The following is a 27741-nucleotide window of genomic DNA, read 5'->3' as shown; positions in this document are numbered from 1 at the left end:
GGGGACTGTGGAAGGGGGAGCCATTGCAAGGACAGAATAAGACTTATTTTTATTGCTCTTGTCTGTTGTCTGAATAATTGGGCATATTTTTTTAAAATATCACCAATATCCTTAGGCAGACACCAATTTTAGGGTACAGTGGTTTGGGGTTTTTTTGCAAGATAACATAGCATACCAAGTTGTGAGCAAGACAGCTTCACTAAAAGCCAAGTGTAACATTATTGAGTTTAATTGCTCAGAACTGGTGCCTCCATAAATCGTGTCTGTAGAGCACACTGCAGTAAACCTAGACTGACCTCCAGAGAAAACAAAAAGCAATTATATAAATAATTACCTTGCAGTCTCTGTAGGTTGTTCTGATGCTGAAGTGATTTATAGCTTTGAGAGACGTCTCTTCCTGTGTGAGAGAAGGAAAAGCTCACAAATATGGCACAAAAATAAATGGAGAACAAAGTGAAAAGAGGGAGAGGGAAACAATGAATTATTATTAGTTTTCAGTACTATCCTACCTATAAACAAGTAGCTGAAAAGCTTAGGGCATGATCTCACCAACAGTAAGTGCATTAAAGGACACACTGGGCTTGAGTGGGAGAGATTTAGAACATATTTAATGGTTCTATGGAAATCAATTTGGCTTTTTTTAATCTCACATTTTTTAAAGCAAAAGTTTATTAGGAATATCCTAATCTGCATGATTGGCACCTTTGGACATTTAATATATAGATAGACAGAACTACATAGGAAGGAGAGAATTTTAATTCCCAGTTCACCATTGAAACTCTACTTGTCTGTCCTAAACACTTTTGAACTTGTGAAATACAAAAAAAATCACAAGATTAAAATAGCCCTTTTCTAATATAAGCATCCCCAACCAGGTTGCAAACTTTTATTTTAGATTATAAATAATGGAAAACTCTGAAAATCAATCTGGCTGCTATCATGGGGGAACCGAACCCTTCATCAACGCATTCTTCGTCCGCGATTCCCTTTCTTGCATACGAATCTTGGTAGGAAAAACATGTGTCCAGCAACCCTTAATGGACAGTACTGTAAAAATGGACACCTTCAGTCTGACAGTGCAATAAGAAAGTATTAATCAGAAAAAAGAAAGTGGATTGGTCAAATGCTAAGTTATAGTCACCACAGGGCAGGCTGTCAAAGGAGGTCTGTCAATCTCCCTCCCATCTTCCACTGCTAACACATAGTACACTATTGGTGCTAAATTAAACATTAAGTACTTACAGAAGAAATATCACCAGTGAACTTTTATAGATTGAACTTGGGGGGAGGGGCAAACATATTGTGCAACTCTTGCTCAGCTATTACTCTTATTGCCAATCAATTAAATGGCAAGATCAAAGCAACCCTGGTCTATATTTTGATGAGCTAGAAATACCATTTACAGGGGGGACAATTTAGCTATCAGATACTATGTAGTTGGCTAATCTCATAATAATTTTTGTAGAAAAGAAAAAAAAATCCCCTGTGAAAGGCCAGAGGGGACCTGGCAACCCTAAATCTCAACATAAATACATAAGTAAATCTGTAAGCTATTCATTTTTATGAACACAGAAGCTTTCAAGGTTATTTTTCACATATTAGTCAGATCTGTCTCAAAAACAAGGAGGAATGTTCTTATCCAGACAAGGCAAAAGAAGAGACACTGTAACAGCCTATTGTCTAATCTCACCTACATTCTGTCTCAATAAAATCAGCATACAACAATATAATGCAAAAAGAGTTACCAGTAGTAATGGAACAGAAATGGAATGTAGAATTATATATTATTATTGCTTTTCTGCTTTACAGCACTGTTATAATACTGACAGGTATTCAGGTTCAGGATTGAATAATGATAAAGTGTACTTTGACAGGAGTTCAGATAAAACCGCCTTTCAAAAAAAAAAGGAGAGAAAGAAAATAAAACCTTACCCAATAGTGCTACTGAGTAAAAACAGGTGTATCAATGAAAAGGAATTAAGAAACAGTGTATCATAAAATTCACAAAAGCTGTCTGTAATGTCTATATCTATAAAACAGAAACAGCTGTGAAACCCAGTGTACTTTGTACTTCCCAGAACCCAAGAACCCTAAAACCTTGGTCCCTGAGGACATTCAACTAACCAGCTCACACTGAGTCTACAGAACATGAAGGTTCAAATGCTATTTCAAAATATCTGGATAACAAAAGGAAACAAGACTTTTCATGCCATTACTTTGAAAGCCAAAGAAAAGATTTTTTACAAAAAATTACAGCCCAATCCAGAGCCCTGGCTGCCCTGCTTTCTCCAGAAGACTTTCTGGTGGCACAGGGAGAAGGGAAAAACCTGCTGCCAGAAAGCCTTTCATTGGGCTCAATGGACTTGTCACCCCAAAAGGCGGCATTAAACTGAGGGCTGGGGCAAATTACTTCTATCCCAAGCGGAAGCTGGCAGCTCCACCTCCAAGAATATCCCTGAAATGCCCCTTGCCATGCCGGAGCAGCATCCTGCTCTGACAGGGCTGGAACATGGCAGTAACTTCCATGGTTGGGCACTGCAGAGCCGTGCAGCTCCTGGGTGCCCACATATCTGCCCACCTCTGCTAATACATTTGCCTCCTGTGCTGATGCGGGGGCACCCATGTCAGTACAAAGCGGAACTGGCAACAGAGGTATGTTCAGCGCCCCCCCCCCTCTGGATTGGGTTTTTAATCACATATAACTTGATCATATCCTAGGGGATCAGTGGTGGTACCAAACTCAAAGTAATGCTTCTTTTAGCATATATTGATGGAGAACACTTTCTGGACTGAACTTGTAAACTGATAACTTCTTTTTTTATAGTGCAATTGCCACTAGTTATCAACAATTACAATTCTTCGTTCAAGTATACTTGCCTGGTTGTCAGTTTTGGTGCACCCTCAGCAAGTTCTTGACAGACACCATCAAATACTGTAAAAAATTTTACTGTAACACAATCCCAAACAAAACAGGATCTAGGCAAACATTTATCCCAGGATTTCTGGGATATCCAGTTGCACTTAAAACACAAGATCAGTATTGGTAGTCTAGGTATTATTCTTCTAAAAACAGACAGCCGATCTCAGCTGATAAATATACTAAAGGATAGCAGAAATAATCAGTAACCCCAGTATCTATTTATAGCTGTAAAGCATAGGTGTCAAACTCGCGGCCCTCCAGATGTTATGGACTTCAGTTCCCATCATCCCCTGCCAGCATCATGCTGGCAGGGGATGATGGGTGCTGTAGTCCATAACATCTGGAGGGGCGCGAGTTTGACACCTGTGCTGTAAAGGATATTAGATAGGATGGACACTCACACCAGAGCCCTTCGGGGACGGGGCGGGATAGAAATTTGAAGCATAAATAAATAAATAAAAACACAAATACATATGATTGTTTACACAAATGCAGTGTATTTTCTTAAAAAGAAAAAAAATCAGTCCTCTCATTGTTCCATTGTAGAAGCACCTCAGCACTGGAAATCATCATCTGTTGATGCAGAAAGTGACCAAAGCAGGCCATATCTATACAGCAAGGGGAAAAAACCCTGATATGCATTGTTTTAGTAGACTGAACCTAGAGAAATGACTAGTTTCACACTTATCAGTACATTTTACCTGTCACTCTTTAAGGAATAGATATTTGAGTGATATAGCACTGTAATTATTTCAATGCTTTTGCATTCAGAGGTGTTTCATTACCTTTTCTCATGCTATTCTTCATCTGTTAAAAAACAGATCATACAGAAATAATATATAACTGCTAATTCAAAAAGAAACACCAAAAATATTTTGACTTCAGTTGCTTAGATGCAGATCAAACACACTGTTTATATATCAAATTAATTTGCATCTATTTCTCCTGCCAGTTTTAAAGGACAAGGACAAGAATAATTAGAACCATCCATTAGATATTTTAGAATCATTCCTATATAATGTTAAGTGGTTAGGAAACAATAGCAAATTTTTACAACGGTTTCAGCTTAATGCTACAGACATCACTAGGATGGCTTACTAGGATTCACATCTCCACACTATGTAACAACTAGCATCTCTACAGAAAAACTTCTCCATATAAATTAAATCATCTATCGTGGAGAAAAACCTGATTTCATTACTTGCACAAGGATGCAAAATTGTCACATTCAGTTTAACAGGCGCCAGGAGTAATCACTTCTCTCATCATCATACTATACCAGGTTAGAAGCAAAATTAAGAATGAATCAAATTTAACACTTGGGTTCCCGTGGAAATCATCAATACATAGGTTCAGGAACCAGAGGAATTCCAGGCCAGATCTTTTAACAGTGGACTGCAATAATCATCTCAAAAGAGAAAAGCAACTTCTAAACTGATCAGTCCAGATGTTGTCTTTCTGTGCTCAATACTGATGTTCATCCTGAACTCAGGTTTACCTGTCATATGTTTATTATCCACATTTGTTTAAAACCAGTAGAGGTGACTTACAACTTACACCCCACATGGATTTTCTTCTTGCAGTTTCCACAATCTTCAGCATTATCTTTTTGAACCCGTGGTCCCTTTTGTACCCACAGAAAGTCTGGTTGGATCCAACCCATAGTCTTTCTACCACCTGGGAGAAATACTATCGGTTTGATCCAACCAGACTTTCTAGGACTTCCTGAACATGACAACCTGCAAAGAGACTTAACCAATTCCCTTTAAGCCATGCATTTATAATGTTTTAATGCAACATGCTACATTCTTCATTAGACTTGGTTTGGCAGTGGTAGACTTGATATACCATTGTCCTGTCTTCTCATAAACAGGTTGGTGCAAGATGGAAATGAAACAGAAATGTTTTTTAAAATCTACAATGCAGCAGATCTACAATGCAGCAGACTAATACATTATCATCCAAAAGCCTCATTGGAATCAAGTTGCTTCGCTCACAGGCAATTTCTTTAAGCTATCAAGAGAATAAAATAAACTTCATTCTAAGCCATATAAAGCTCATAAAAAAGAAACCTACAGATGCAGTCAAGAAATGCAGCTCAACAAGAGGAATGAACAGCAAGAGAACATTTACATTTCATTTGAGAATGAAAAGGAGAACCACAACAACATGTCAAGGAGCATAAAGGACATTGTCTATGACTGATAATATTTCATACCTAAGCTATCTGTAGTTGACTCCACCACCTCTGAAGTTACCTTGACTCATCACAGAGGAAACAGCAATAGCTTCATAAATGCTTCACAATACTCAGAAAGCATGATTTAGCTTGTTAGACTTATATTACCAGAGCAGACTTACTGAGACTCTATAATTTTGTCTTTTCTAACATCTAAAAACTACTCATTAGAACAATCGGTTTGGCAATCATCAATGGTGTAGCGCCCACGGGGCAGGTGAGGGGGCGTGATGCCCTGGGCAGAACCGTGGAGAAGTCATGGCCGGGCCGCGGAGAGGGCATTCCGGGGGTGAGTGGCATTGTGGCAGGGGCGCAGGGCACGTGCATGCCCCGGGGACGGTTTCCCCTTGCTCCACCCCTGGCAATCATAGGGAGAGAAATTCCCAAATGTCTGCACTTTAACACTGATATAAGATGTGTTGCATCCAAATATTGTCAGCCAAACAGAAAAACATATGAGAAGGTTCAGGAGAGGGGAAGAGTAGTAATTTTGTACATACAGTATGAGCAATCATTTTGTAATTAATGTACATCCTTACTCTAAATTTGCTGCAAATTTATTGCATATCAGATTTACTGCAAATTTACTACAAATAAGAGGCGGAGCTACCAAAGGGGGCATTGCACCAGGCGTGCGCCTGTGGGGGTGGAAAATCGCCCCTCCCGCAACGTCCCCCACCCCTCCCCCCCACTTACCTTAGTTCAGCCTGAAAATGGAGGCTGGAAAAGCAGCCTGTTCACTTGAGGCTGAAAACAACCTGGTGGGAACTACACTTCCCAGGAGACCTTGTGAGCCCCAAGGTCTCCTGGGAAGTATAGTTCCCACCAGGTCGTTTTCAGCCTCAAGTGAACAGGTCATTTTTTCTAGCCTGCACTTTCAGGCTGAACTAAGGTAAGTGTGTGTGTTGGGGGCGGGGCACCAGGAGAGCGGAAAACGCAGAGTGCTCACCAGGCACAGTATGGCCCAGCTATGCCTTTGCTGCAAACACAGTGTATAACAGACTTCTCTCTGTGATACACCTCTGAAGATGCCAGCCACAGATACAGGCAAAACGTTAGGAACAAGATCTACCAGACCACGGCCATGGCCACACAGCCCAGAAAGCCCACAACAAAGAAGGGGTATTTGAATGTGTGGTTCTTTAAGCCTGAGACACACAGAGAAAGAAAAAGAACACAGACCCTCATTTAATTTTAATCATTCTTAAGTGCTCACAGAAACTAATATTATTGTGAGTGAAATCATAACACCAAATGTTCAATTAATATTTCTATGACACACATTCCAAAAGTAATATAAAAACTATTTTTTTGTCTTCTAGCACCCTGGCATGCTCACATGTGCATGCACACACAGAACCAACCAACCAACCTAGGAACTGGACGACTTTGCAGAAGTTCAAGTTCACATAACTGTGGCGGCTTGGGACAGTACCATACAGCTCAAGGTCCACTTTATGAGTGAAGCCCAGTACCACTGCTCCAACATCCAGTTGGAGCTTGAAGATCTTTCAGAATCACAACCATCACGAGCCAGTCCCTGGCTCCTAGTGAGAAAATACAGGCAGCAGACCCAGTTCCATGCAAGCTCAGGCAAAGCCTGATGCCATGGAGCTGGGAGAACCATCAAGAACCCCAGAAAAGCCAAAAAATGAGCCAGCTGCTCAAAGGAGACAAAAGCAGAGGACACATCTGCGGAGTCAAAGGAGAAATGCTGTCATTGCTGCTAGGTATGAGGCTCTGCCAGATAGAGGCATCTTCATCTAAGGAGAATTGAGCTCTTGTAGGTGCAATGAGTGTCCTTGTAAGCTTTATGTGCCTGGTCTCTCTCTCTGACTTTCAGCCTGCCTGCCTGATCTCCTGATTGTGCCTTAACTGCCTTGACCATGCCTTTGCCTGTTGCTTACTCTGGACTGGTTTCAACTATTCCTTTGTTTGTTGCCTCTCTGACTCCAGATGGGTTGACTACACGTGCTGCCCACCTTGACTATGGCTTGGCTGGCGACACTCTAGCTCCTGCCTGCAGCCCGACAACTGATCTCCAAGCTACAGTGATCTGTTTCCCTGGAGAAAGTGGCAACTTTGGAGAGTGGACTCTATAACACTGTATCCCACTGTATCCCTCCCCAAACCTGCCCTCCCCCTATTCCAGGGGTAGGGAACCTTTAACACTCAAAGAGCCATTTGGACCCGTTTTCCATGGGAAAAGAAAACACTTGGAGCCGCAAATAATTTTTGACATTTAAAATAAAGATAACACTATATATATTGGGGGTTTTAACCTTTTACTCCGCTCATTCTGAGAAGCGCATGGATGCGCCCGCCCTGCTGCCTGCAGGGCGGGCAAGGATGAAGCCGGCGGCTCGGCCTCGCCGGCAGCTGGGAAAGCGCCCGCCCCGCTCCAATGGGGCAGGCGAGAGGGGAAGCCTGTGGCGTGGCCCAGCCGACCACGGGCAGTTGGTGGGCAAGGATGGGGCCAGCGGCTCTGCTCGTGGAGCCACAGTGCAAGGACAGAAGAGCCGCATGCGGCTCTCGAGCCGCAGGTTCCCTACCCCTGCCCTATTCTATCCAAACCTCCAGGAATTCCCCAAGCCAGAGTTGGCAGCCCTATGCCTTTGTAGCACTGTCCACCACTGCAAGGAAGGACAAACATGCTCACTTGAAGGCAAGGGTATCAGAGGAGCAGGTCTGGTGGGAGAACTCTTTCTCTCCCCTCTGCTCTGATACTGTACATGCCTTTAAACACTTGTACTGCACAGCTGGTATAAATCAATGCAGATATGTTATTTTAATAGTAGACTTTCTCCATAACATTTTACTCCTATGTCTATGAAAAGGAATTGTCATAATAAACATGTGTGCCTCCAGACCTGATCAACTTTCACTATTAGAACTAATTATTTGCAATTCCTTTTCTAAGTAATGTCTACCGCTCTCCCCTGATATAGTAGTATTTGTTTTTCCTACCTGAAAAAGTATCTTGGGATATAGAGTTTTTAATAAAAATCTGCATTTATAAAATATTTAAGTTAGCGCTAATTTTCAGGGAGCTAGAAAAACAGATAAAAGAAAGCTGTAAACATATATATTACAATTATTAGATAAACACAATGTCTATTCAGGAGCACTTTGAAAAAAATTATAACAGTACATTCTGTCAGCTTGAACATATTTGTATGCAAACAACAGCGTATCCAAATTGAGAGAAATGAAGCAAGATGGTGAACAAGTCTTCAAGAGAGGAGCTGGATAGGTAATTTAAGGTAAATCATGCTGTTTGGTTTCAGAAGGCACAAGAGCTGGGGAAACCGCAAGATGAATCAAAGTCATAAATAATTTATAACTTATACTGTCATCTCATGAAATATCCAGAAGGCTAATCATCCATTTTTCACTACTCTTTATCTATCAAGCTTGAGACAACCCAGAGAGCCACCAAGACAGGCAATACTGAGTATCCACAAACAACAACACAAAATCCTGCATTCCATCATGTGCCCAGCTTTATAAGTAAATTTGGTCCAGAGACACTACATGAGATGCATTCAGACTACACATGATTGGTCATGTAGCACATCAGTGAAGGCAATTCTGTTTAAATATGTGGCCAGACAAATGCTACACATGTTTTCTCCCAGTATCATGAGATTTATTTACATGACAAGGGCAGCGGGGAGGGGGAAGGTTTTAAGAAGTTTGCTTAACACAGGATGAATGTAGGTATCGCTATTCATGTACACTCCATCAAAGTAGGCCTTTCCACAGTACATCAAACAGATCCCTTAGGGTTACAAACATACTGCTTTAGTCTTTGAGTACACACAGATCTTATTCTAGTAAAGCAAATCTTTATTATTCCTGTTTTACAGACAGGGAACAAAATGTTGAGAGTGGATAAGAAAAAACTCATGACAAAAAAATGTGTGGCATTAATCAGGGTTCTTCTAATCCTAACCCAATACAAGTAAAGTATATTGAGTTTTTATATTTAAATTGGTAGCCCTGCTCTCAAGCTTGGAAGCAAATTAATCAATCTGTTAAGCTTTATTTTTACAGCTTTGTTCCAACAGTACTGTATACAAGGGAGGTTGTAGGAGAAACTCACTAGTGCTAGAAAAAATGCCATACATATCTCCCAGCATCCTGCCTTATTTCCCAGCAACACCTCAGTCACCAGCAGAAGGAATGGGGGGGGGGGGGCACAGTGGACAAGGGCTGTGCCAGCACAACACTGATATGTTTATATCAATACTGGTAAAAACCAAAAGTGACATGTTAGACAACCTAGCATTTTGCTAAAACACTATGATAAAATCATAGTTTTTGCAAATTTCTAGAGTGACTGCCATGTCATTTCCTGTTTTTACCAGATGTGATGTAAGTATTTCTACACCATTCCCTGTCCCCATTTTATCCCAGGGGTTGTCAGTTGTGGCTTAGCAATCCTAACCTTCAGCAGCATCCTAAAAAAGAACACCTTCTTGAAAGCAAGTCCTACTGAATAGACTTGAGTCAGATTCTGAGTAGATCTGGTTGGGTTCATTCACATAGAGTATCAAATTTCTGAAATACTGCAGAGAGGTGGGGGAATATTTTCTTCCTCCAGAATGCAGATATCTAGGGAACAACTGTGGGTTTGTAAAATGTAATCAACTATAATGCTACATTTCTAAGTACATATTTTGAGATCTGGTTTTACTCTCTGAACAACTAAGAACCATGCTTCTGAGATTGCAGAATGTGTCACAAAAATTACTGCTCCCCTGAGCTATACATTAAGCTATACAGAAAAGTTTTGTGACTACATAAAACAGAAGCAAAAGCAAACAAGAAATAAAATATATAACTTTAAAGAAAAAACAGAAAACGTTCCTTCCATTTAATCGTGGGTGTCAGAAGCTTATTTTATTTACCACTGCTGACAAGCCTTATAGAAACTGTAAAGCTATGAAGACAGATAGAAGAGAGCTACCCAATTGTCAAATGTCCTTGAGCTAAAATAAAGAAATGAGTGAAGTGTTCTGCAGCCACAGTGAGCTGACTGTAACAACATAGCATACTTCAGTTCTGAAACTGTGGATGATATATTCAAATCCACCCCAAATCTTGAACAGAGTAAGCGGTAACTAGGCTGTGGGCAGCAAAAAGATTTCTGATAGAAGTGTGGTTTCCTGACTGCTAGTCAGAATCAGATCTTGCAATTGTTCACAGGTGCAGTTCGTTAAAACCAGAGGCGTAGCTACAAGGGGGTGGGGGCAGTGGTGGGATCCAAAAATTTTAATAACAGGTTCCGATGGTGGTGGGATTTAAACAGTGGCGATGCAGCACACACACACCTCCAGTTCCTATTGGACAGGGAGGTTGCTTTAGTAACCCCTTCTCGGCACTCAGAAAAAATTAGGAACTACTTCTAGAGAAGTGGTGATAACTGGTTGGATCCCACCTCTGGATGGGGTGTGTGAGACACACCAGGTGCACGCCCCCTGTGGTGGTGTGACGAGGGCTTTCTGGGGGCATGGCGGGGCGTTTCAGGGTGGGACAGGGGCAGAGGACGCACCGGTGCACTGGGTAATTTTCCACCTTGCTACACCTCTGGTTAAAACCAGATGGAAAGCCCCCTCCCCCATTGGTATTTTTCAGGGGTTTTATTCCAACACAAATTGCAGCAATTTAAAGGGAGCTGAACACCAGATCCCGGAATCATGCCAATTTTTTTCACCATGATTTGAACTGCTTTGATCCACCACCATTTTAGTAAAGAAGACTGTGTAGAATCAGGCAGCTGGTAACATCAACTGTTAAATAACACTGCATTAAATGTCAAAGACAGAGCACTTTCCTCTGGATGGTTGGCAATCCTAGCTACAAAATCATGATACACACACACCCAGTTCAAATTTACCTTTGCCATCAATTAAGACAGCCATAGGCAAACCACGTTCCTTCAGAATTATGCTTTCCAATCTAAGAATTAGATGGATCCCTCCACCTTCAATCGATATTGCCAGAATTAACACCATCTAACATACAAGGATCACATCAAAACATTCTCAAATGCTATCTAAGTGCTATTTCTTCATATTTAATTATGACCATAGTCTTTGCCTGGCAGGTAGAGTCACACTCCCCAGCACCACAAATATAATATTGCTTAACTGGCAGTGGGTCTTTCTCTTTGCTATAGAGGTCAGCAAGTATTGCCTTTAATCTTCAATCTCCATCATAACTCAGGGAGTGCAAGACCTCTGGAGCAAATGACTCTACTCAGGATCATTATCAAAGAAGTCTGGACTATAGGTTGCCTGATGTGGGGAATGTGGAGGAGGAAGGAGGCAGGAAGAAATAAAAAGTGCTAAGCAACACAGAAGCAAGTTAAGAAAAGTCAAAGTGTAATATCTGATCTGAGGTAGCAACATATATATAATTTATATCTTGCCTTTCTACTGTTACGAAGGATGCCAAGGCAGCTAACAATTTAAAACATACATGATAAAAATTATTTTTATGAAACTATTAAAATAAAAGCCCCTCTGAAATGTGCCTCATTAAAAGAGTTAAAGAACAGAGATAAAATGCACATATACAACATTAAAATATTGATTAGAAAGGAAGGATCACTGACTGGCAGAACAATGGCAACAGAAGGGGACAGAAGGGGAATCTCCCTGGGAAAGGGTTCCAGAGCTTTGGTGCCATGACCAAAAAGGTCTTCTCCTGGGTTGCCAATCACCTAAGCTCAGAAGGCAGGGTCACCCAAAGAATGGTCTCTGAAAATAAGCATAATAGTTGAGCAGGTTCATAAGGATTTAGGTGATCCTTGGAGGTATGTTCGTCTCAAACCATTCAGGACATTGAGGTCAAGACCAGAACCTGAAAACAACTGGAAGCTATTGTAGCAGGTCAAGACTGATATGGTCCCTATGACCCACTCCAGTCAACATCCTGGCTGCAGTGTTCTATATCAAGTCAAGTTTCCAAACACTTTTTAAGAGCAGCCCCATGTGGAACGCATTGCAGTAATCAAACTTAGATGTAGCCAGGTCCTGCACCAAAGTGGTCAGAACTTTTCTTTCTAAAAAAAGATGCAGCCTTTGACTTTTACCAGTCAAAGCTGGTAAAAGGCATGTCTGGCCATAGCCCTCACTTGCTTATGTAGCAGTAGGCTAAGAATCACTATTCCTTCAGTGGCGTAGGAGGTTAAGAGCTCGTGTATCTAATCTGGAGGAACCAGGTTTGATTCTCTGCTCTGCTGCCTGAGCTGTGGAGGCTTATCTGGGGAATTCAGATTAGTCTGTACACTCCCAACACACGCCAGCTGGGTGACCTTGGGCTAGTCACAGCTTCTTGGAGCTTTCTCAGCCCCACCTACCTCACAGGGTGTTTGTTGTGAGGGGGGAAGGGTAAGGAGATTGTAAGCCCCTTTGAGTCTCCTACAGGAGAGAAAGGGGGGTTATAAATCCAAACTGCTACTACTACTCTTCCTCTTCCTCTTCTTCTCCTAGGCAAGTGCAACTCCATCCAGAAGAGGTAAAAATTTAAATCCTGGGTCAGACCTTCCACCCACCAGTAGCACTTCCTTCTTGTTGGATTTATGCTTCAGTTTTTCAGCCTATATCCACTCCACAAGTACTTTCAGGAACTTATTCAGGGTTCTACAGCCTCCTTGAGATAAGCTGGAAGTGTGAGATAGGGCCGTGTCATTTGCATACTGGTGACAACCCAGCTTAAATCTCACCCAGCGGTTTCATGTAGATGTTAAAGAGGACAGGGGACAAGGTAGAACTTTGTAGTATCCACAGTCCAAAAGCCACAGGGCTGAGCAGCATTCTCCCGGCACAACCTTCAGAAACCCACTTTCTGAGCAGGCCAAGAACCACCACAGAATGGTGCCTCTCAATCCCATTTCCTGACAACACTGGCGGTCACCACATTGGGAACCTGACTACTCAGTGGAGACCAGCATAAGATCTTGTTTGCTGCTTGACATTCTTTGATTTCAATGTTTATGCTTAGTTCCAGGTGTTGCAGGTAAGATTTAATTGTACTGCAGTAAAACCATCACTTCCACTCTGAGCCAGGAGGCCTTTTCGGACATTAAAAAAAACCAGGATGCAACTTCCTCTGATTGATCCTAACCATTGTATCATACGTATCATTAATCTTAATACAGTTAGCAAACTCAGTCAGTATTTGGGTGGAGTATAAATGTAATAAAATAAAAAATAAAAAACGAACATCATGAACTCTTAAATGTCTGTTAAACTTATTATCTGTTTAAACTGTAATTCTTAACAATTTAGCCCAGAGGAGACCTAGTGAAATCTAAACTCGATCACAATTGAAAAGGCAGACTTGCATTCTCCTTTTCACTCATCAGTGGTAACTTTGTGCGATATTAGAGGTCACATATGTCTATAACTAGGAAACTGTGAAACCTGTAATTGAGATCTGATGTCAGCACTGGTGCTTTCATGTCATTTTATTCCATAAAGCTTGCTGTCATCTGGAAATAGCAGACTGACAAGCCTTTTATGGCATTCACCTTTCGATTAGATGAGAGTTAACAGATGAAGCCTGGCTTTCAAATAGCCCTGAGATTTGTTAGAAGCTTCAATTTCATGATATGATCTCTGAATGCTAACAATAGTGAAGCTATTAAAATTGGCAAAAAAAAAAGTGTAAGCAATTTTAAAGTCCTCGATAGAGATTGAAAAAAACAGTACTCAAAGCAATCAAATTATGGGGACCAGATGCAAATCCGCAATGCAGGCCTACAGTTTGTAACTAGAAGATTAATATGAATCATTTCTAAACCAAATCTAGAGCAAATCATGCAAGCTCTTACCTGCTGAAAGAAATCTCTTGGGTATAAATTCAATAGGAAACATTTTCTCATAATCCATATTGGAAACATGAGCTGCTCTCTTATCTAAAACATTCTATCATGAAATTTATTTATTATTGATTACACCTTAATCCTCATTTGTCCTCCAAAGAGAACAGAACTCTGATCCCCAGGCAGTTTTCCAGTCACACAATATACTTATTAATTTCAGCCAAAGAATTGCATGTGCCTTTACACAATTCTCAGGGACATTCATAGAGTAATATAACAAACTTTTCTAGAATTTCTATTTTAATTCTGGGTTCTCTATTTATTTAAATGCTACTTTGAATAACAAAGAAATTATCCTACATGTCAAAAATGATTTCTGCTATGAGAGGTACAAGGTCAGATGAGATCAGGCTGCCTTGAATATCTATTCATAGAAAGATCCTGCAAAAATTATTACACTGGAAAGTGTCTGACGATGTTACAATAAAAGCATCTGATGGCTCTTTAAAGACTAACAAACAAATTGCGCCATGAATTTTGTTTAGCTAGCATGTAGGCATTTTTTTGTACAATGGCTCCCAAGCTCTTCTGTGACATATATTAGATTATGGGCCAAGCATACATCCCTTAGGCTTTCATTCAGCTCCCACCTTCATTTGACATTGATTCTTTTTTTATAATGATTTTATTGAATTCTTGACAACTGAACAGAACAACTAAAACAATACACTCAACTCTACAGTGAACCAGTTTCTGTTCACACCTACTACTTTCTAGTATCCCTTCTGGATACCATTAATTCTTTAGTGATGTTTGTTCATTTGACATTAATCTCACAATTAATCCCCAGGCAGTTTTCCATCACACAATATACTCATTCATTTCAGTGAATAAACTCAACTTTACAGTGAACCAGTCACCAGAACATTACAAACTACTTAAACAGAAAATAACTTAAAAAACTACTTGACTGCCTGCCCAAAACCCATTGCTGAATTTATCTTTAATATTGTACTGTTCATTGTTGAGGTTTTGCCTCTCAGAAAATACTAGTATATATGGACATCCCAGTCTGTCAAAGTAGGCCACTTCCTGTGTTCAGCATCTGACCATGATCAAAGTATTGGTTGAGCTCAAAGAGTTTACTGTGGTTGAGATTCTCTCACTGTTTTTTTTTCAGTTTAGTTTTGATGACAGCGTTAATATGTCTAAACAGAACATTACACACCCAATATCCAGTTGTTTTGCCATCTTGGCAGCCTGCATACAGATTTCTGAAATTGTGAGATTAATGACAAATGAACAAACATCACTAAAGAATTACCGGTAATGGTATCTAGAAGGGATACTGGAAAGTAGTAGGTGTGAACAGAAACTGAACGGTCTTCAGGATAGCAATGAAAAAAACACAGATATTTTTTAAAAGCCTCTCAAATTTAATGGGTCATGACCTGGATAGTCCAGGCTAGCTTCATTTTATCACATCTCAGAAGTAAAGTGACTCTGGCTAGTATTTGGTTCGAGACCTCTAAGAAATACCAGAGTCATGACACAGAGGCAGCCAATGACAAACCACCTCTGAACATAGCTTGCTTTGAAAACCCTACAGGATCACTATAAGTCAGATGTCTTGACAGCAAACATTTTTTTAATAGAGTTGGAAACTGCAAGAAGTTTTGCAATGACTGAAGATAATTTGTTTAGAAACTCTTTCACTACATCTTTGTGCTGTGGTTGAGCTGTTCTCACACGTTCTTGAAACATGAAACCATCAGTAAGTACAACATAAGCTTCTGGCTCAAGGTGGAGGAGATGATTTTACTAGACTATTCAGTGACACAATTAAATCCTACCTGCAGCACCTGGATCCAAGCGCAAAAATTGGAATAAAAATTGGTTAGGTAGCAAACAAGTTCTTAAACCAGGCATGAATGGACACACTGGCCTGCATTGAGTGGTCAGGTAAGTTAATGGTTTTAGAACATGGATTTCCAGTGTGGTTCTCACCATGTGTTTTTAGGAAGTGAGCAGAGTCAGGTAGGGCTTTTGCCCGTCAAGTCTTCTGATTTATTACTGGAAATCTGACTGGCTGTGCAGATTATTTTATATGTTGCTTTGACAGCAACTGCAATCAAAGAACAAGGATCTTCACTGTGTGAGTAAAGTTAAGCTGCAGTAATCATTTTGCGGCTGGCTTCACCTCTTGTGGTAGTCCTTTTATGGTAGCCATTTGGTTACTGAGCTACCACAGCATGTCAGAAATGTAAAGGTGCCCACTTGGTCAAAAAAGTTGGGGACACCTGCTTAGGAGTATACCTGTGTGTAACATTGCTGCATTGTAGCTCAAATACTTTGCATACAAATAATGCACAGGTGTGATTTGTTTCACAACACAACTGGAGTCCCTGAAAGTTGATAGGGTACAGCTTCTCACAGACAGATGCTTTTGCCAAAATGTAGGATATGGACAGAACTATAACCCCATTTCGATCAGTTCAGTGCCAAACAGATTGTAGCACAACCATACAGTCTGTTGTCCATAACATGCTTGAAAATACTTGCAAAACATTTAATACATCTGTGCATGTTACTTTTAGCAGGAATGTGGCAAGTAAAAATATCAGTTGCTTACACAGCATCTGTTACGCATGAGAGTAGAAGGGAATAACAATTATTGAAACTGACCATGTTTGTGGTAACACAGGAAGTGGTATGGTTTTCACAGCCAGGAGTAAAAACTTATATTCATGTACTCTCTTGAGTCCCGCCAGTAAAATAAAGCCTGTACTTGTTTTAAAAGATAAACCATTGCCTTGATTCTTACTGCACTCCTCACTGGGACTAAGATTACAAAAACAACTCTGGTTTGATGATTCTCTTGACATCGAACTAGAGAGGGGGCAAAGCTCAAAAGCTGGTGACAGCCTATCACAGGGAGTGGCTCCAAAGTCAAACCCACTCTCAAGAGGAGATTGGGGAACAGCAAGGGATCCCTACTGGGAAGACTGATTTTCTCCCAACTAAACCAACTTCATCCCTAGCTTCTGAGTAGGGCTGAGCCTCATTTGGTGGCCCGAGGGTTGGTTCTCTGAGCAAGGATGGCCTGTCAGGTGCTGGGACATAAATATAATAGCACCAATCCAACATTGCTTTTCTCTGTAACTTCCTGGATGGCCGTCTAACCCAACTTCATCAGTCAGATGTTAAGGCAGCTCCACACTTATCATGTGCACCCTGATGATTCCTACAATAAGCACATAGGTCCTGACATCCATGCTTGCAGACACAACTGAAAACCCTAATCAGGTACTACATTCCTGGGGGGAGGGGAGGCTCTCCTTAGAATGGGAAATGCTGTAGTGTTGTTGTTGTTTTTAGAAAAGCTTGAAAATGTATTGGAAATCTGTTCTAATGCTGCCACATTCTGGGTCAGATCCAGAACAAGAAAAAAAAACATGAAGTTGTAACCAACGCTTCCCCCCACCCCCACCCCTGTTACATTTCTGTTTAAGGGAAGAAGGGGGAAATTTTCCCAATTTCCCTTACTACTACAATCCCCCATTACCTCTCATGTTATTTATTAGAGTCCCTTAGGAATAAAATTTCAACTGAAAGGGGGAGGTGGAAATGTGTGGACATTATTTGTGGTTCATTAGACTTCTCTAGGATGTGTATGCACATGGTTGTTTCTTAAATTGACAAAGCCATCTGAAAGGCATCATAACAACTGCCATATCATGAAGGCTTAGTATTTAACCCTGCTCATACTGGAATGTGACATAACTTCTTTACTAATTAATTTACTATAACTCATGATGCAATTTAAAAGCAGCATATATAATATGACAAAGATGGGCTATACCTTATTCACAAGTCACAAAGATACACTGTCTTTGCAGAAATGCTCGAGCTTTGCCAAACAGCTACTTTAGTGCAACTGTCAACCTCAAAACAATACTGTAAAAATGTAAACAATGAAGCTACGGGTCTGACAGTTGTAGAGGAGTAGCTGTTTGCCAAAACTATCAAGCATTTCTGCAGAGGCACTTGTAATTATTTACCATTACTATAAAATAAGCTGCTGCTTTCAAACTTCAAAAGTATTCTATTTATATTTTTGTCAAAAGCACAGGGACAGTTCGCTGCATATGAAGGCTGCAGATATTACATCTGTGTCAATCAATCAGACTGACCCACAAAGCATGTCTGTCAAGTATTTGCATTTATGTCAATTTAGTCACACAAGCTGCTTACAAGCAAGCACATCTGCTGAACTGGGTTTCAGGATATTGCCTATTATTACCCGTACTTTTATATCCTTTCTCATAACAACAAATGGATTTTGAAAGCACATACTTATTTTAATTCCACGCAGTGAAGATTATATTTTTAGCGATAGTTGGAAGTAATGGAGATGAAGATTAAGTCTTATCTAAATAAAAGGGAAACAGAGGAAACGCAATAACAAAGTAACATTTTATACACAGTATCTGGTGATCAGAAGAGCCAGCACAGGATTTTGAAATGATGCTACAAAGTCAGTGCCACAAACCCAAATTCTTATCTGTTAACCTTTTAGGGACACAAGTATCAAGACTCTACAATATCATACTAAACAGAATTACATCCTTCTAAGCCCCTTGCCTTCAACCGACTTGGGTGTAACTCTGTTTAGAATCGCACTGTAAGACTTTTTGACAAACTATTAAGACACTCCTTCAGGCACAAAAGAACAGACCCTGCATAATTTAAAAGGTCATATTCTGCATAGGGTTAAAGTGCCTTTCCTTTTCAAAATGACTAATGTGTGCATAATCAGCAATAACTGACAAATGAAGAATGGTGACACAAGCTCTTCAAATAAGCTTCCACAGTTAATCAACTGGTTGGTAGATCAAAAGGTAATAGCACTTTTTATCCATGCATACCAACAGCCTCCAACTGTGCACAGATCCTCCAATATAGGCAGGGATGTCATAGAAGGAATTCATATATTGTGCATGCACATACAGCTTTGGTGTACATGAGCCAACCGTTGGATTTTTCAGGATTCTGGTCTTTGCATACTGAAGCTATATATGCATGAAAAATACACATATTCCTCCTTTTCAGACAACATGGCAACAGCACATTTCAGGAGCAATTTGGTTACCTTGTGTTCCCAATTTGCCCAACTCCTGATACACATGGATGCAACTGTTGGAAAGAGTAACCAGTCCTTACAAATGTATCGTATGTATTTATTTTCCTGATGAATCAGGTAAGATGCACATTCAGTGATGAAGAGAGGGGGAACTGCGCCCGGGGCATGAGCTGTCCGCCCACACCCTCCCACCCCTGAAACGCCCCCGCCCCTGACACGTGACGGCAATGGTGGTGCCTGGGACAAGCCGCCCCAGATGTCCCCATTGCTGCTATGCGTCTGTACACATTCCTTTATTGCTGTGTTTTTTTTAATGTATTTCTATTACTTGCACATTATACAAACTCACCTTGGCTCATGGGATGATGACCAGGAGAAAAGCAAGAATATCAATATTTGCATCCTTCAGGTACAATTTAAAAAATCAAAACATCAGTCCTGTTTAATAATGTAATTATTTCCTACAGGATAGCTTTAACTGCACCAGGCATAAAATTTTGCTTAACCGTAAACTGTACAAATCTACAATCTATAAGTGATGTATAAAAACGAGTTTACACCAGATATCTTTTCAAATATAGAACTGAAGCTAGTTCTATATTCTAGATTAAGCAGGAAACCCAGCCAGCCTTGACTGTGGTTAACGTTACTGCTGTCATCAACAGTTAACCACAGCTAGGCCCAGCAGGGAATTCACACTCCAGAAGGGAGAAGGCGGGATGGAAAGAGGATGCAGTCCACTTGCAAACTGCACTTGGCAATGCTAGGCCTACAAGGAGTGTATAATCAAACAACTGGATGTGCAAATACAGTATTTGTGTGCATCTCAACAGAAAAGCAGAGGCAGTTCCTAAAATATTTTGCACTTCAACCAAGTCAGCCAGGAACAGAGTGTAAGTAAGTTGATGCCATTGAGAGGAAACATAGGAGAATATATACACAATATTTAACTTATCAAGCTTAAACTTATTTTACTGATTAATAATATAACATACATGATCAGAACACAGTGAGTACTATTTTACACATCTGACATCTGGAAATATAACAGTTTACCACAAAACTGCCAGTCCTATGCCAGGATTACGGTGGACCATGGAGAAGGGTAACATTGCTGACACAGCATTTCCAGGTGATTACACAGAAGTAACATACATCTGTGATGTTCTAGGATGTTCTCCAATCTCTATGGTAATGACCATTAATAATGGGGATATTCCAAACATGTCATTTTTCAGTAATAGCTTCCATCTCATTCAGTTAGCTTCCTGAGGAGATGGGGAAGTGCCATCTTTGCACAGTGTCATTAAGTTGTTTTATTTGCTACAGTTAGTGGTGTTTGAGCTGCTAGCATTTTCTTTGGGGGAATTAATGGGGTTTGATGTATTATTTATGGCTTTACTGTAACAGCCTTGAGCCACAAGGGGAAATGGAACAGAGTGTTTAGTAGGATGAAGTAAGGAGGCCGGAGGAGTGACCCTTTGTATAAGATTTGAGAGGTTAAAGAAGGCCCCCATTTTCAACTTTAAAATGTTACTATTACAAGCACAAGATTTGTGCTAAGGCTGCCTTTCTTCTCTAAAATAAGTTCTCCTGACATCTAACTGAGACACCAGCTATTTATCCTTTTCTTTGAGACTAAAATTGCTGTTCATGTCCACTTTTACCAAAGAAGTCAGGAAAGCATTTCTGCACTGCAATTTTCCTATAGTTCAGGTGTCCTTTTTATTTAATCATCTTGAATGTGAAAAGGGTGAATTGCCTGGGAACAAACAACTGCAGAATGCCACCCCAAAGCCAATCCACAGAATTCAATACAGCAAAGACTGTACTTTCTGAGACTTTTAAGGAAGCAACAACTAGATGGAAAACTTCTGGTGTCCTTTTACCGCTGTGCTATAGAGAGCGTCCTAACCTACTGCATCTGTGTATGGTTCTCCAGTTGCACAGTGGCGAATAGGAAGGCGCTCCAAAGGGTGATCAATACTGCACAAAGGATTATCGGCTGCCCTCTCCCCTCCTTGGAAGAAATCTATAATGCCAGAAGTCTAAATAAAAGCCCAAAATATTCTAAAGGGACCCGTCTCATCAGCACCTCCTCTTTTTAAACTGCTACCATCCTGGCAGACGATACAGGGCCCTCAGAACTAGGACAAAGAGGCTTAGAGACAGCTTCTACTCTAGAGCTGTGGCTATGCTAAACTCCGCTGCTTCATATTGATGTATTTGGGGCTATGTAGGGATGGGTGGAGGATGATGATGTATGAGTCTGAAATTGCATGAGTCTGAAATTGTATGAGTCTGAAATTGTGTGCATCGAGGAATGCTGCTGTAAATTTCGTTGTGCGTGCACAATGACAATAAAATGCTTATGCTTATGCTTATGCTTATGCTTATGCTTATGCTTATGCTTCAATGAAAGTCCCATGTTGGGATAAACAAACCAATAATTCTTTAAAAAAAACCAATTTCTGTTTTAACAATTACTAAGTGTTTTCAGTGTAAAAAGTACACTCCAGATGGTGCCGTCTACCAATTTAAAATCATTTTACAGGCTGGTTACATGTAAGCTTAAGTTACTTAATGGATTGCTTGGTAAACTGATGCACAAACTCACCCTTTCTTCTCATACCCCCCCCCCCCCGGGTCATTAAATCTTCTTGCAATTAGCTTTATGCAGAGCTGTGGGTATTGAGATGCATTAAGAACTAGACTGCAGATTAATTTTTTTATTAAATGGGATATTTTTAAAAAACAAAAATGAATTAGGGGAAACTATTTATGTGCATTTTAAGGATTCAAACAAGCTGTCTAACTTTCCATACTTGCAATCAATTCTAGAAATAAATTTGGCTAATATTCAGGCCAAAATCCGCACTGACTGATGACAATGTTTGAGCCAGGCAAGCTGAACCCCAAGGCCTCCAACATAATTCAGGTGCAAAAAGGCAAAAGTGAGCATAAGTTGCAAACTCAATATTTTGCCCCCTTGAATCACTTAGGCTTGTATGAATCAAGAATATATTTATTTAAAACATTTTATCTCACCTTTACATCCAGTTAGGGTCCTAGATAGCAAACAGTTAAAGAACCAGCTTTAAAACAACACAGTACAATTTCTCAGTATAATACAGTATTGGACAAGGTATTTTTTAAGGCTTTCATGGCCGGAATCAACAGGATGTTGTGGGTTTTCCAAGGTATGAAGTCTGGTAGTTTTTGGTTCTAATGTTTTCCCTGCATCTACGGCTGGCATCTTCAGATAATTTTTGCTCCTAACGTTTCACCTGCATCTGAATGTACCAGCCATAAATACAGGCAAAACAGTAGGAGCAAAAACTACCAGACCACAGCCAGAAAGACTGGGAAACCCACAAAAGTTTATTGGACTAGGATCAGGAAGACCAAGGTTCAAATCTCCATTCTGTCATGGAAGATTGCTGGGGCACCTTGGGCCATTTATCTTAGCTAAGATGGAGGAGAGGAGAAAGGTGTACATTGTTTGGGTCCCCATTGGAGAGGAAGACAGTGCATAAATAAAATAAAATTTTAAACGTATGGGTTTTCTCATAGCAAACATTGAAAACATAAACATAGTGTAATATACAACCTTTCCCAAAAGATACTTGATGTACTTAAATCCTAGTTCTTTGGAGGTTAAATCCTAGTTCCTTAGCAGAAAAACTCAGATAAATAACTCAAATAAATAAAGATAAATAAAACTCAGATAAAGTTCCTTAGCTTAAATCCTAGTTCCTTAGCAGAAAAACTCAGATAAATAAGCCTTCAGAAGATGATGTTATTGCTACACTTTAAAAAGCAATTTTTAAAACCAACACGACTGAAGTAGAATTTGATAAATGAGTGCTGTAGGAATAGAGCTAGAATTGGTCTCATTCTAATAACACAGAAAAGGAACTGCTGAGTTGATATTTCTTTCTTTAAAGTATCATGTGAGAAATCACCACAGCCTGGGAATTGATACAAATGTGCAGAAGTTCATGCATGTCTCTACCATGAGCCTCCCAAGGAGTGCACACTGAAGAAAAGACTAAAGTTGCACATTTGAATTGGCCCTCTTACCCAGAGGGCATTTTTCAATAGCAGCATCACAGCATTACATAGCCTTAAATCCTATGAAGCATTTCTGCATTATTTCATTTATTTGTTTATTATATTTATACCCCACCTCATACTAATGTCTCCGGGCAGCTTAAAGGCTAAAAGGTCTGATGTCTTTCTCACTCCCTTACCCACAAGAGTTGTGAAGTTAGGATGAGAACTGGGAATGATGTGGGTTAAGTTGTCCAAATCACCATCATTAAAATCACTGGGAATGTTTTAATTGTATATTTATTGACATTATTTTCATGTCATTGTTTCAGCCCTGAGCCCAGTTCCAGCTGGAGAGGTCTGGGTATTAAATCAAATCAGTAAACAAACAAACAATAAAAACAATAAAAACAACAATAAAATATTATGAATTAAATATAACAATTAAAACAGCAATAAAAATCACATTAAAATAACCTCAACCCCCACTCCCATCCTCCCACACATTAGCAGCTGTAGAGGGGTTTTCCAGGGAGGCTAACCAAATGCCTGGGTGAATAGGAAGGTCTTAACCATGCACCTAAACCTATAAAAGGTAGGTGCATGGTGAATCTCTGAGGGGAAACTATTCCAAAGCATGGGGGTAGTCACAGAAAAAGCCCTCCCATGTGCCCCCCACACCTTGGTGGGAGTGAGGTACCATCAGGACGCCTCACCCTGTGATCTTAGTGCCTAAGCAGCTACACACAGGCACAGGTTCTCCATCAGGTAAGACCCAAGTTGTTTAAGGCTTTGTATTGGGAGTCAGTGCAGTTCCTTAAGAACCGGTACGATACTTGTCCAGCTAGATGTACCAGCTAACAGCCAAGCTGCTGCATGCTGCACCAACTCCAGCTTTTGGACCATCTTCAATAGTGGCCCCACATAGAGCATATTATAGTAATCCAATTGGGAGGTTACCAGAGCATGTAACACTGTGCCTAGGTTCCCTTTATCCAAAAATGGATGGAGCTGGTGAATCAGATAGACCTGCTGGAAGATCCATTTTACTGGACCAGCTCTGGGGAATAGGGTTGGAAGGCACTGTGTTACAATGGTTCTCCTCCTATCTTTGGAGTCAGTTCCAGAAGACAGCGTTCCAAGTTGACCTTTGGAGTCAGTTACAGAAGATATAGTTGCGGGACTCATGTTGCAGTCCTGGAGGCTCCCTTGCGGGGTTCCCAAGGACTTCATTCTTTGTAACACAGTGCTCTCCAACCCCGTCCCCCAGAGCTGGTCCAGTAAAATACCATGGTCTATGGTATCAAAAGCCACTGAGAGATCAAGGAGAATCCACTGGGTAGTACTCAACAGGAGAGAGCTTGTCTCTCTCCTGATAAAGGTAATCCATTAGGATGACCAAGGCCATTTCCATGCCATAACCATGCCTGAAAACAGATTGGCATGGGTTCAAAAATCAGTTTCTTCCAGGTAAGCCTGTAGTTGAGCCACCACCACTATCTCCAGGGCCTCACCCAAAAATGGGATGTTGGTATTACTGAGCTGCAGCAGAGGGAAAGGTATTTACTTGCATATCATCCCAAGTAATTAAGATAAAAGAATAATTTAAAACCTAAGTACTGCTTTTCATCGGAACACCTCCAAATATATCACAGCATTCTGCACAAAAGTACATTTTGAAAGTGAGTTGTCAAAACTGCCCCTTGTATTATCCTACACCAGTTGTTCAGTTGTTTGTGTTATTTGAATGCCTATTCCTTTTATAAAATTAATCAGTTAAATAATTCAACAAAAGTGAAGATATATTACCTGCTTAAAGCCAAATCTCTGGGTAACAGATCAGAACAAAAGGTTAAAGAGTTCCAATATTCAAAGTACTCACTGCAACCACTTATAAAGCACTGCCTGTGTATGGAGATAATTAGGTCTATTAGTTTTGTGCAAGTTGAAAGCATGCACTCTTTTCTGTTGCATGACTTGTTGGAGGTCTCCCCTAAAGTAACGAGGGAAATAAAGAGAACACCACTTCCCTTGCTACACACAAAGCTACTCAAGATGGAAGGGACCAATTTTCCTTCCATAAGCATCCCTTTAAGCTCACAGGGTGTCACTCTAAAAAGTCCCTTGACCTTTGTGAATTCCTGGGGGCCTGGGAAACTGCATCTGCAAGGAAAATGTCAAATGTTCAGTTATTGAATAGAGCACTATTGGATACCAAGGTACAGGTTGTATGGCAAAGAACACCTTAAATATTTTCAACACTCAAACTTAGCGCAGATATAAACCACAGTTATAGTTAAACCTGGCCTAATTGCACTTACTAATTGATTAAAAATCTTTTTATCATATTTGTAAAACCACTTTGGGTCCCATGAGACGGGGAGAGTATAAATGAAAATAAGAATATACAGGCAGACACCATTAAGATGCATTTGTCACTTTGCATATACACTTTAAAGAGGCAGAAAAACCTAATTATGATTTGCTCAGTGCATATGTAATATTTATATAGAACTTTTGCAAAGCCGGATTAGCAATCCCGCAAAAAATCATGGAATCATCTCTTAGTTAACACAAAGTCCATGACTAGATATTTAAACACAAAATTCCACCATGGTTAAGAAAAACAAACCCTAGTTACATCTGTTAACAGCCACAGTTTATACTTTTCATGGCTTTACACAAAGTAAATAATCATTTTATTTTTGTGTCCTGTCAAGTATCAGATTTTTCAGTCATCGGAATCAGCAGCTCATCCTTACACTATAATTGACTGTGAATATGATCCTTTTCTTCAGTAAAAGAGATTGACTGTATATGGAATAGCTTAACAGGTAATCTATTGTCAAGGGTTACTAATATTGACAGAAGCTGTTCATAGCATATTTTATGGTTTAAACACCATGTGGCAGGAACGTAACTAATGAACTCACCTAGGCATCATCCTGTTCTCTTTTTGTGTTCATGTTAAAACAAAACAATAGTACCTGAGACTGAAAATAGGCTTTTTCTTCATCTGCTACCCTATTACCTCAACAGATTCCTCCATCACGTTTGGTGAAAATAATTATCACTGTTGGCATCTGTGAAAATATTTGGATTTCATTAGCCATGACCCACCACATGGACTGCACAGTGTGGGCTCTAGTTCACAGAAGTTCAGGCTAACCCCCCCCCCCCAAAAAAAAACATGCTAGTCCTATTTATTTTTGTGGGAAACAGACTATTGTACAATGGGTGCTCCACTGGCACTGTGGTTTGTGAGAGAAACTCCCAAATCAGCTTGCCACACGAGCCACCTCAATCCTATGCACATCATGATAGAATAAAAACTGACAAATTTCAGTAAGTCTCCTTTTGTGGCCATGTAGCTAATAATAACAATGGGTATGATAATCTTGAGCAGATTTACCTAGAAACTGAAATCAGGAGAAGTTACTTCCATGCAGCAAGCAGCACCCAACCAGGACTGCACAGCGTTTGCTATCATTTATACAGATTTGGCAGCAATCCATTAGATACTACATGATTTGCAATCAGATAATTCAGTGCAAAATAATCCTCACATTTTTAGTACTATGGAAAATATCACATACTACATGTATGGATGTATACAGTGTCCCCTTTTACCTTTCCCTATAGCATCTACGGTGGCATCTGAAGGTGTCAATTTAAGGGACACTACAGTGCTGGGGATTGCGACCTACAAACCACCCATCCAGAAACAATTGGATGAGCCAGACAAAGGCACTTGGCAAGGTACTATTTCAGACTATGTTGCTGGTCAGTTTACCCTTCATTCCTAAACTCTGCTATCTGACTTCCATAGTCTTTACTTCCAAGGGCTTGGACAGATTTATGGAGGAGAAGTCGATCTATGGCTACCAATCTTGATCCTCTTTGATCTGAGATTGCAAATGCCTTAGCAGACCAGGTGCTCAGGAGCAGCAGCAGCAGCAGGTCATTGCTTTCACCTCCTACATGTGAGCTCCCAAAGGCACCTGGTGGGCCACTGTGAGTAGCACAGTGCTGGACTAGATGGAGTCTGGACTGATCCAGCAGGCTCTTTCTTATGTTCTTAAGTAAGCATTCTTGGTTTCAAGGTCTAAGGTCACAATCCCAAAATCCCCATATTCAGGGAAGGGGGGGGGGGGACTACATACCTCAATGACATTTAAACAAATAACATGAGATTCAACTGCTTTATGGACAGCAATGTCAGCTAATTGTTGCAGCATATTATGCCAAATGTGTTTTTCTTAACCTTGCTATCCCCCCCCCGCCCCAATGGAAAGCAACACTGTTATTCAGTGTTGTAAAACAGCTATCTGTACACACAAGTTTTTACAATCCTTATCTAATTTATCCTGTCCCTTATTTCCGGCTAGGGTAATAGACTGGATTTGCTGTAGGCCACCCAGTAAGCGTTATGCTTAAGCAGGAATGTAAGACTCCTCTACGCAGGATGCAGTCTTGCAATCTGCCATCGCAACGTTACAAGATGTTGCCTGTCAGAGCGCGCCACAAACCTAAACATGTCAATACAAAAG

The 27741-nt window shown here is 40.3% G+C and overlaps 1 protein-coding gene across 9 annotated transcripts in view; it reads right to left on the bottom strand.

Moving 5' to 3' along the window:
- The window catches only part of PAG1 (phosphoprotein membrane anchor with glycosphingolipid microdomains 1), a 124403-nt gene that overhangs the window by 95447 nt on the left and 1215 nt on the right, over positions 1-27741 (bottom strand). For 8 of the 9 annotated variants that reach the window (XM_048507544.1, XM_048507549.1, XM_048507548.1 and 5 more), the window contains exon 2: positions 335-397. The gene's annotated coding sequence lies outside the window, so the exon portion shown is untranslated. Of the gene's footprint in view, positions 1-334; positions 398-13264; positions 13275-27741 lie in introns of those variants that run through there. The other variant, XM_048507543.1, reaches the window with a different exon arrangement.

This window comes from Sphaerodactylus townsendi, linkage group LG09 (assembly GCF_021028975.2).
Source record: "Sphaerodactylus townsendi isolate TG3544 linkage group LG09, MPM_Stown_v2.3, whole genome shotgun sequence".
Lineage (NCBI taxonomy): Eukaryota > Metazoa > Chordata > Lepidosauria > Squamata > Sphaerodactylidae > Sphaerodactylus > Sphaerodactylus townsendi.
Note: the sequence above shows the minus strand (reverse complement) of the source record. Positions and strands in the feature narration are given on the sequence as shown.